This window comes from Lathyrus oleraceus, chromosome 4 (assembly GCF_024323335.1).
Source record: "Lathyrus oleraceus cultivar Zhongwan6 chromosome 4, CAAS_Psat_ZW6_1.0, whole genome shotgun sequence".
In the NCBI taxonomy this organism is placed as follows: domain Eukaryota; kingdom Viridiplantae; phylum Streptophyta; class Magnoliopsida; order Fabales; family Fabaceae; genus Lathyrus; species Lathyrus oleraceus.
The window spans coordinates 127289368-127297108 of record NC_066582.1 but is presented as its reverse complement, the minus strand read 5'-3'; the positions used below and the strand labels follow the sequence as shown (position 1 = coordinate 127297108).

The window sequence follows — 7741 nt, the reverse complement described above, 5'->3', positions numbered from 1 at the left end:
TTTGGGTGAGAGTTGGGATGATAAATGGACTGGTTGACCCTCTCAAATTTTTCGTGTAAATCAAGCCCTTCTTTAAAGAGCCATTTAAGTAGGTTTTATATTGACTCATTAGAAGAAAGGAACATCAGACTGCGGAAAGAAAACTACTCTATCTAAACTAATTGGAAAAAAAGATTATCTTATAGTCGCTCTCTCAGGGAAGCGTCCTTTGGGATTAACCAACAAGGTAGAGGTTAATCGAATTTATTTCCCGAGGAGGGCATTTTTATTGATTTTTATTAAGGCTGCCTTTGCAAAACCCGCACAGGGTTTTTATAGTTGTTGGTCTTGATCGGTTCACTAGAATGGTTGGAGAAGCAAAAGCTCCAAGTGTCAATAGCAGCCAATGTTGGTTGTTGTCTAGGCTCAAATTGAACCACCAGGCTTACCCATTTGTAGATTATGCCCCCGTATTTTTTGGTATTAAAGCCTTCCATTTCTCTGTGACTTCTGGAACGGATGGGACTTTTCCCTCTCTAACTGGACTAGAATAAAGGAGGGTCGGTTTGGCCTGTGATCATAGTCTGATAGTTATTCTTGCCCTAACTTAACCAATGGGGTCCGGTAGTCAGGGGTAAGAATGAACAGAAAGCGACTAACCAATATCACTTTGAAACCAGATGCCCAAAGATGTTTGATTCATCGGGCTAGGAGATCGGTGAAGAGGACCGGACAACCAAGCTAGAAGTTCTTCTATTACTGCTACTCCAAAATTTTGCACTACCACCTTATCCATCCATTACTGGAGACAAAAGCAGCTACCCCTAATGCATTTCTCCTTTCCCTTCCGTCGGGAGCTAAACCCGAGGAGTGAGAAGAGAGGGAAAGGAAGAATCAACTAGTAAAAAAGAAGATTTAATCGTGTTAATGCTGAAAAATAAAATATCGAGATTCTCCGACATTTTTAATATCTTATACTTGGTTCGAATCCAATTCCTTGTAAGGAAGGCAAATATTCAAAATAAATTAATGGATTATGAACAAGAAGCACTGCAACAACAATAACAAGTCACTTTGGAACGACCCGACATCGAGGTCTCTACTCCCCAACCGCACCACCTAGGGAAACCAAGCAAAAGAAGATAAGATCTAATCTCCAAGCAATATTTTGTACTTGTCTCGGTGAATGTACATAAAAGAGAGATTTAATATTTTTATGAGAAAGCATTCTGAACCAGCATGATCAAAAGCACCCGTAAAAGCTTCAACATGAAAAGCAGTTCAGCAAGACAATGGAAGAAAAATAAAATTCAAAAAGAATTGGTGGAGAACAGAAGGAATTTACGAATGGCACAACCGGGGAAGCCTGCCTAGCAAAGCTAAGTGGGGAAAGACTACCTAAAGCTAAGACTCATTTTCGGATGCTGCTGGTATGGATTGATGTCTTTCCTTCTTTCCAGAATTAAGGATCTCCCAAAAGAAAGAATGATTGACCTCACTTCAGGAACAATCAATGGGAAATCCTGCCATGCCATCGAGGGGCTAATGTGACCATCCATAGTATACGACACGAGAGAGGGGTACGTGGTAGCTCAGTGTGTCTACTAGTTTTAAGTGAGGCTATTCAAAGATCCATGGAAAGTCTCGATTCAGTATATACGTAAGCAAGCTCTACCGCTAGCTTCCAACCATACGACAAAAAATGTGAGCACATGGCACGAAAGGTTGCTTTGCTTTACTAAAAAATAATATAAGGCGTGTTACTGCTTTAGTTTTCCATTAAGGGGAAGATCGAGCCTAGAATAACAACCTATTACATTATGTTTTCAGGACCCTTTACTTTTTAATTTTAATTTTTAAAATAAAGCTCTAGTTCCTTTAATCCTATAGAGTGAGGCTCTTCTTCTATCAATGAAATCGAAAGAAACACAAATACCTAGTGCATTTTGTATAGATCGAGAGTTGTAGATGGATTCTTTACTCATGACATACTGGGAAGAATTGCAGGAAATCATTCAATAAGACTTATCACTACTATTGGAAAATGATATCTGACGATCAAGACATTTCATGCGAACTCTTTCATTTCATATCAGTTTATTCTTCTTCTTACAAAGCAAATAACATTTCCTATAGAGATGGACCTATTATGATTCTTTCTGAATTATTCATCACATATGTTGTTCCCAAGGACTAGAAAAATCGAAATAGAGAAATTCTTGGGTCATCTCAATGGGTTCAGAAACCACATGTTTCTCTGGATCATCATATCATACTTCTATATATCCACTCAGAGGAAGGTATTTCTGTAATGGATGATCCTCGAAACCATAATCTATTTATATACAACGTAGATCTGGATGATTAATGGAGAAAACACCAAACATATCCCAAACTTCTCGCTCCCACCATTTGGCTGATGGAAATAGGCTGAATATCAGAGATATTCGTGTTACTTCGTCTGCACTGGTTTGTATAAGAATGCATTAGTTATACCGAGAACTTAGTAAATTATAGACCACTTCAAATCTTCATTTTCGAGAGGGATAATCAACTCCAAAAATATCTATCTAAACTTGAACCTTTGTATAGGTATGCAATTTAAGAAAGCACAAAAAAATGAAATAGGTACTCCGTTTTGGTACCATATCTATTCCCATGTTCCGATCTTTCAAAATAGTAAACCCATTTTTCGGGTAAAGAATATAAACAATATCTTAATAAGAATCGACTATCCATATAAAGATAATGAATGCTTTCTCCTCGTTCATATTATTTTCTTGCTAAAAAAAACTTGCGCCAACTTGGCATGATTATATATTCACAGTAAAAGTTATCAACTTTTCTTTCTTTTAGGAAAGACTTCTTGTAATGTAAATTTCTGGTTAGGTTGACTAACTAAGAAAGACATGGGATTCGGTGGGCAAAAACTAGCTTTCTTCTTTCTCTTATGATATTTCTAGTGCTTCAACGACCACTTCTCTTTTCTATATGCAATTACTTTGCATAACTGAACTCAACTAAGCTTGCATATTACTTTAAGGTTTTGTAGAACCTAAGACTCTTAGATAGAGAGTTTCAAACCAAATGTGTAATTCCCCTTGTAAGACCCCAATTTTGTCTCTAAGATCCCTCATGGCATCATAAGCATTGCATTGCATAGCCTCAAGGATCATTGAGCATCTTGGCTTCCTTTCCCTTTGGGTGGGACCTCCTTTTGATTGGTTTGAGATCACCAATCTTTCTTGCATTATATATCATTGCTTTTATCATTTTTTTCACTAACCAAAAGCACAAAACTGTGTCATTAACCTTTTTGTTTTGTAGCATCAAGCAAGCACAGGTCAAGCACTTCAAGAGCATCCTTGGTGCAAGAGCTAAGATATTTTCCTTAGTATAAGGACCACATGATCATCATATTGAGCTTACATAAGCTAAGGTTCCATTTTGGAGCCAGTTCATCAAGGGTTTGAGGCTCACGTCCATCAAGGCATTCCAAGTCATCTGAAGACCAAATGGTCAACTGTGCAGTTAACTGAGGACTTGGAGGTTGGGGAAATGATTTGAAACACCTCATTCATGTTCAAACAAAGTCTATTTGTCATCTCAATCATCTATCTTGAAGATTTTGAAGTCATGGCAAAAGTTTCCAAAAATGGAAAGTGACCTGTAATTTCAAGTTTCCAAAAATAGCAAGTTTCTAGTTCACATTCAACTTGACTTATCAACATCTAAGAAGCTTCAAATGGACTTTTCGTGAACATGAAAGTTGTATATCTTTCTCTCCCATTTCCAAAAAGTCCTATATCATGTCCATCTGATGATTGGTTGAGAAGTTATGGCCAAATGATCACAAAGTGTACATGGAAGTTCAAAGTGACATAACTATTGATTCAAAACTCCAAATTGGTCCATTCTTTTTGCAAAATGCTCTTCATGACCAATACTTTTCAAATGAAGCCTTGCCATGCATGGAAAAAGTGTGTATGATCATCATTCCTCAAGTGTGAATTTTGGAAAGAAATTGCATAATTCAAATTTGGTTCAAGATGCAAGAAAAATGACACTTCCATCATGTTTATTGGTTGATTTTAAGTGGATTTGAAGCTCAGCATGGTACTGTTCACGTGCTACATGGCCATGCTACCTCACTTTTGCATTTATGCAAATTAATCCATATTTCCCTAATCTTGATTAATACATGGAAAGTGTGATTAGCAAAGTCATTAACAGGGAGTATATAAGCCAAACCCTAACTGCATTTACAGGAGAAGAACATAATTCAGATAAAAAAATTCCAAATTCTCTCTCTTCGAAACTCAAAATTCTTCACACAATTCCTCAAAACTCTTGCATATTCTTGATCATGGAGCATCATTGAGCAAGATCCATCCTTTACTTTGAAGAATTCAGTCCAGTTTCGAGCAGAACAAGTGAACTTACATGTCAATGAATTTCTGAAATTGAAGTGAATTTAGGTGGTTTCAGCTGTTGTTTCTTGCACAAAGCTTCTAGTCAAGCATAGAGGAGTAGATCTGGAGATTGTGAGAGCCTGAGGACACGCGTTCATAGCACTGCAGTTCAAGTAAGTTGAAATTTCATCACCTCCTTTTGAAAATTTCTTGATATGATTGTGTGAATCTTGCTTTGCTGAACATGCTGATATGATTAGTTTTGAATTTGGTTGAGAAATGAGTTTGTATGATGAACATTCAGTTTGGATCTTGAAAACGTTTTTGCTCGATCTGGAAAACCTAGCATGAATTAGTTGATTTGAGTATGATATTTTGAATCCTGGTGGAAAGATCTTTCGAACGGTGTATGATACGTCCAATTCTGGAAAAAAAATCATGAACTCTGCCGGAGACGGCCGGAGAAGACGACCGGCTCCGCCGTCTGGTTCGTCTAGGGTTTATGCTGAGTTGTTGCTGGTGTGGCTTCCACGTTTGCGCCTAGTGTCTGTTTCATTGGCCTAGATGCGTTTGACTATGCTTGCGTGTTGTTGACTCGCTGACGTTGCGTGCCAACACATTAAGTGAAACGCTGCGTTTCACTTATGCTGAGTTGTTGCTGAATGTTTCGCTTGCGTGTTTATTCTATTGGATACCATGCTTTGACCGTGCCTTGTGTGTAATTGACTGCTGACTATGCTTGCCACGCTGATTAATGAAACGGTGTGCTTTAATGTTTGAATCTGGTCCGTTTGATCGTTTTCTCGCGCCTAATCATGTGGCTGAGATTGTTTCTGAGTTTAATTCAAATTTTATTTCCCTCCATTTCATTTTAATATTTCATATTATTTCATTCATCTTCTAAAAATCATAAAAATTAGTAAAATGCTCCAAATTGACTCCAATTTTTTTTCACAATCTGGTTTTGATGTCTAGTTTTTTATAGGATTAATTTCATGAATTGTTTTTTTCTGGATTTTTATTTTGGAATTTTTGATTGGACATTGTGCTAAATTGACATGTTACATTCAATGCTTTGTGAAATGCTATGTGTTGATCCAATTGAACTGAATTTTTGCATGCTTGATCATCACATGTGATATGAATTTTTGAGCACTGGTTTGAATTTTTTATCACATGCTATCACTGCTTTTGACACATGTAGATGTATGTGACAATTTGTGTCACATTTTTGGTATTGCATTTGTGCATTTTTGTTCACCTATCATTTGGAACCTTCTAGATTTGATATTTTCCGCATTGTTTGTTCATGACATGATGAGTTCACATAAAAAATTTCATGGCCCTTGGATGCTTTTCTGTTTTGATTTGGATTTTCTAATTTGGATGTCCACTTTGTGCACCTTTGCTTGCCTTTGCTTTACATTGATCATATGATGCCTTTGCCTTATGAATTGATGTTGGTCCTTTTGAGGACATTTTCTTAATTGTTTGAATGTGCAATATGTGAAAAATTGACTTCTGTTTTGATCATTTGATTTGGTTTTAAACCTAGTCTTTGTACTAGTGTTTTGTACATGAACTAACCTTGACTTGTGTTTCAGGTTTGGACACTTAGCATTAATGGTTGAGTTGCTCACCTTTTGAGATGCAAATTGGATTGTGTTCTAACTTCTTTGTGTTTTATAGGGATTTGAGTTGATGTGTTGAGCTCATTGCTTCATTTGCTTGCTTGACCATTGTACATTGAATTGTGTAACAGTTGGACTGTTTGTCTGTTTGTTTTCTGATTGAGATATTAACTGTTTAGCTTTTGTACAGGTACATTAGTGGCTAGCTTTTAGCTATCGCTTGAACTTTGGATTATGGTTGATACACAACTTAGGTAGCTATTCTCTTACTCCATGTAGTCTGGAAGTCCTGTCACCTTTTTGGCAGGCATTTGGCTGAAGTCCTCCTTAAGAGGCTCTGTTTGTGATTGTTTACATTTGTGCCAAAGACCTCTAAATGAGGCATGTGGTACTTTATAAGTCCTCCTAAGTGAAGAGGCAATTGACGGATAGAAGGGATTAACAATCAATCCCCCGTTATTCAGTGAGTCGTTCATTATGCTCGCACTACGTGCTGATGCTCTTGAACAAGAACCCAAGATCTTTGTCCAGTGTCTGTCCAGTGGAATAGGATCTCACTTTCTGGATCCCCACGCTTTTTTTATCATGAGCTCACCCAGGCCAGGGTTAAGAGCATGAGGTCTCATCCTCATTTCCATCTTTGATCACCTTCACCCTAACTCTCAATGTTAGTGGTTAAGAGCTACAAACTACCTTTGCACAGTTTGGCTTGTTTGTCGAGGTTGATATGACCCCTCTTGACTAAAGCCCACCCTTGGTTTGAAGCCTCTTGTTTGTATATAGTGTGTGATGATTGTTTGCATTGCATGCTTTTGCATGTTTGCTTTTGACATTTGTTTGTTGTTTGGAGTCGGATCTAAGTCCATATATTGGCATTCTGTTTCCATGTTGTTGTTTAGAGTCGGATCTAAGTCCATATATTGGCATTCTGTTTCTGTTTTGTTGTTTGAAGTCGGATCTAAGTCCATATATTGGCATTCTGTTTCCGTTTTGCTTTTTTCAGGAGTTGGGTGTAAGTCCATATATTGGCAGCTTGTTTCCTTTCATTTGTGGTCTTTTTTGAGACTTGTTTATTTGTTTTTGCCTTGTGCTTGCTCTTTCCAAAGGAACTTACTTGGATCATCTCTATGATCTCGAGAAAGGAACTCCTAGTGTGGTTTATCCCTAACCATCACCCTTAACCTTTCTCTCCATCCTAACCCAAACCAAAAAACATTTGTGCAAACATTTGACTTATTTTCAACATTAGAAACCTAAGCCTTAGGCTTTTGATTTTCAAACTTTCTTTTCATAATACTCATTGTGAATTGAATCTCTAAGTCAACTTTGACCATTTTGTACATACTTCTAATTGGTTAATGCAACCCATTCAAATGTGTTTCTTTTGTGGTTTCAATGATCACTTCTTAATCAAATTTTTCATAACCTTTTGCTATTAGGTTTGAGTTATCTTCGTGGTAGATGTAATACTCACCTTTGTCCTTAGTGATTGGATTGTAAGCCTTCCATGCTTATTATAGGGCTAACCTCTCACTAGCATGTCGAAGTTATCCTCACATGGTGGACTTGTGGTTTTTCAGGTCGAGTTTTCTCCCTTTGATAACAAAAGACCTTAAGGCTTTTGGACCAATCAATCCACTCACTTGTTTTGAAATCTTTTACCCGAACTACGAGGTTTTGATCCTAATCTTTTCATAAGAGGGTACGTAGGCAATGGGT

General features: G+C 37.3%; 1 pseudogene; it reads right to left on the bottom strand.

The window, feature by feature from the left end:
• Positions 1-2126: 2126 nt before the first annotated feature.
• On the bottom strand, positions 2127-2790 carry LOC127135277 (NADH dehydrogenase [ubiquinone] iron-sulfur protein 3-like; annotated as a pseudogene).
• Positions 2791-7741: the final 4951 nt, after the last annotated feature.